Source organism: Alexandromys fortis, unplaced genomic scaffold (genome assembly GCF_014885135.2).
Source record: "Alexandromys fortis isolate MF-2015 unplaced genomic scaffold, M_Fortis_MF-2015_v1.1 scaffold_221, whole genome shotgun sequence".
NCBI lineage: Eukaryota > Metazoa > Chordata > Mammalia > Rodentia > Cricetidae > Alexandromys > Alexandromys fortis.
In genome coordinates this window covers 684,949-688,089 of record NW_026068096.1, presented here as the reverse complement: position 1 = coordinate 688,089, position 3,141 = coordinate 684,949, and positions in this window count along the sequence as shown.

The window sequence follows — 3,141 nt, the reverse complement described above, 5'->3', positions numbered from 1 at the left end:
CTTCTCCCAAGTTGTTTTTGGTCCGTGTTCTATCACAGTTATGGAAACCCAACCATGGCAGCCTGGGTCCCCACTGTAACCTAGGCCTCACCCACAGCCTCCTTCACAGAGTGGACTCTCCGGACTCCATTTGTGGACTTCAGCCTGCCACACCTTCCTTGGCCTCAGTGGCTCTTGATCACCGTGCAGCAGGACACCATGATCCTTTCAAGAAATGTCGCAGAACTGGTACCAAGTGGGAGAGGCTGCAGAGGGCAAAGGCATGTCAGGAAGGCATCTGGTCACCTGGGGCCACAGCCTCAGCCTGTCTGTGTGCTGGTCCTGGGCTCCTGAGAAGCTTGTGTTTTGGCGGGGAAGGGACAGGGACAGTTTGGATGGAATGAGTCATTCAGCTTCTGGCTTTTCACAAACTGGAGCCTTTGCCGAGGGGGTCTGACCCTCCGGACGCCTTCCTGCTGTCCTGCGGCATAATGTCAGGTTTCATTTCAGTCCTGTCCTCCGCTGCGGCTGAAGCTTTGACTGTGCCTCACACAGAATTCCTCCCCAAACCGTGCCCTTTTCGGCTCTTCCTCACTGAAAATCTGAACATGGTACAGCGGGCAGCAACCACGCCACCGCCAGAATGTTCTCCTGCCTTGAAGTCCCCTCACCAGGCGGGTTATTCCATCATGGTTAGTCATCCCTGCTTGAAGTTCCAGGACATACTTCTAACAAACAGTTGCAGTGCATGAGAGCTGGCCCCATCCTTGACGACCCCCTCCTCTGAAAAACCATCTGTGTTTCTTGGCGCTTACCCTCCCCTCCCATCAACACCCGAAACTGAGCGGATGGCATTCAAGTTTTAATTTTAAAAATTATTATTTCTCTTATTATTTATTATTACTATCGAGACAGGGTATCTTTATATAGCTTAGCCCTGGCTGTGCTGGAACTCACTGTGTAGACCAGGCTGGCCTCGAACTCACAGAGATCCACCTGCCTCTGTTTCTCAAGTGCTGTAATTAGAGACCTGTGCCACCACTGCCCAGAAAAAAAAAAAAACAGATACAAAAAAAAGTTTTTTTAATAGAAGTGTTAATTCTGACTTAGTGCAAGGATACAGTCCATCGTGGTGACTGGACAAAGGAAACAGTGTCTTTGTCCTCAGAGCCAACCCTAGGTTCTATTTGTTTTCTTTCCCTTTTTTTTTTTTTTTTTGTTTTTTGAGACAGGGTTTCTCTGTGGCTTTGGAGCCTGTCCTGGAACTAGCTCTTGGAGACCAGGCTGGCCTCAAATTCACAGAGGTCCGCCTGCCTCTGCCTCCCAAGTGCTGGGATTAAAGGCGTGCACCACCATTGCCCGGCTTCTTTCCCTTTTTTGTTTTTTTGTTTTGTTTGTTTGTTTGTTTGTTTTATTTTTGAGACAAGATTTCTCTGTGTTGCTTTGGAGCCTGTCCTGGAACTAGCTCTTGTGGACCAGGCTGGCCTCAACTCACAGAGATCCGCCTGCCTCTGCCTCCTGAGTGCTGGGATTAATTAAGGCATGCACCACCACTGCCTGGCAGGTTCTATTTTTTCAAACAATTATTTTAGGGCATTCAACATTTATTGACAACCATGGTCCCTTTCGTGTCGTGAGGTGGTTCTTGGGTGTGGAATTCAGTCCTTACACAGATGCGTGTGCGGTGCGTGTGCCCACAGCTCCACTCTCACCCTCCAGTAGCCCTTTGTATCTGATTAACTTATTTCTTTCAGCACGGAGAAGCAAGCTAGAGCCTTGCGTATGCTAGTCAAGCCCTCCACCACTGAGTCCTGCTCCAGGACCATCAGAACTGCTTAAAAATAGAGAATGAATGTCACAATCCAGCACTCAGGAGGCAGAGGCAGGCGGATCTCTGTGAGTCCAAAGCCAGCCTGGTCTACAGAGCGAGTTCCAAGACAGTCAGGAGTACACAGAGAAACTCTGTCTTGAAAAACAAAATAAGTTGGGCTGTGGTGGTGCACATCTTTAATCCCAGCACTCGGGAGGCAGAGGCAGGGGGATCTCTGTGAGTTTGAGACCAGCCTGGCCTACTAAGGCACAATCCCCATGTCTGTACAGCTATTGTCACCATACCCTTCCAGGATTCTCCACCTTGCCATACGAAAGCTGTGTTCATCTTCTACAACTGCATCCCAGGCTCCAGAACTGGACATCCCTGTCTCGTAGTTCTGAAGACCTTAGGGACCTCCTTGGAGTGGAGCCTGCATCCTGCGCCTTGTCTTGCCACTGAGCGCTGTCTCCCTGAGGCCCATCAAGCTCCACTAAATGTGTATTTCCTTTCTTTTTTTTGTTTCTTGTTTATTTACTTATTTTTGAGAAATGTTATTTTTCTTTTTAAAAATGTTTTTATTGAGCTATATATTTTTCTCCACTCCCCTCCCTTCTTCTCCTCTCCCCTCCTACCTCTCCCATGGTCCCCATGCTCCCAATTTACTCAGATCTTGTCTTTTTCTACTTCCCATGTACATTAGATCCATATATGTCTCTCTTAGGGTCCTTGTTGTTGTCTAGGTTCTCTGGGATTGTGAATTGTAGGCTGCTTTTTTTCTTTCTTTCTTTTTTTGTTTTTTTCGAGACAGGGTTTCTCTGAAGTTTTTGGTGCCTGTCCTGGAACTAGCTCTTGTAGACCAGGCTGGCCTCAAACTCACAGAGATCCACCTACCTCTGCCTCCCAAGTGCTGGGAATAAAGGACCTCGCTACCACTGCCCGGCATGTTTTTTTTTTTCTTTATGTCTAAAAGAGAAATGTCTTTCTACATTGTCCTGGCTAACCTGGAACTCACAGAGATCCTCTTTCAGAATTGTGAGCCACTGAGCTGGAGAGATGGCTCAGTGGTTAAGAGCATTGCCTGTTCTTCCAAAGGTCCTGAGTTCAATTCCCAGCAACCACATGGTGGCTCACAACCATCTGTAATGACGTCTGGTGCCCTCTTCTGGCCTGCAGACACACACACAGACAGAATATTGTAATGTAAATAAATACTTTAAAAAAGTGGGGGGGGGGCTGGAGAAATGGCTCAGCAGTTGTGAGCACTGAGGGCACCATATCTGTAATGAGATCTGGCGCCCTCTTCTGGCCTGCAGGGATACATGCAGACAGAACACTGTATACCTAATAAA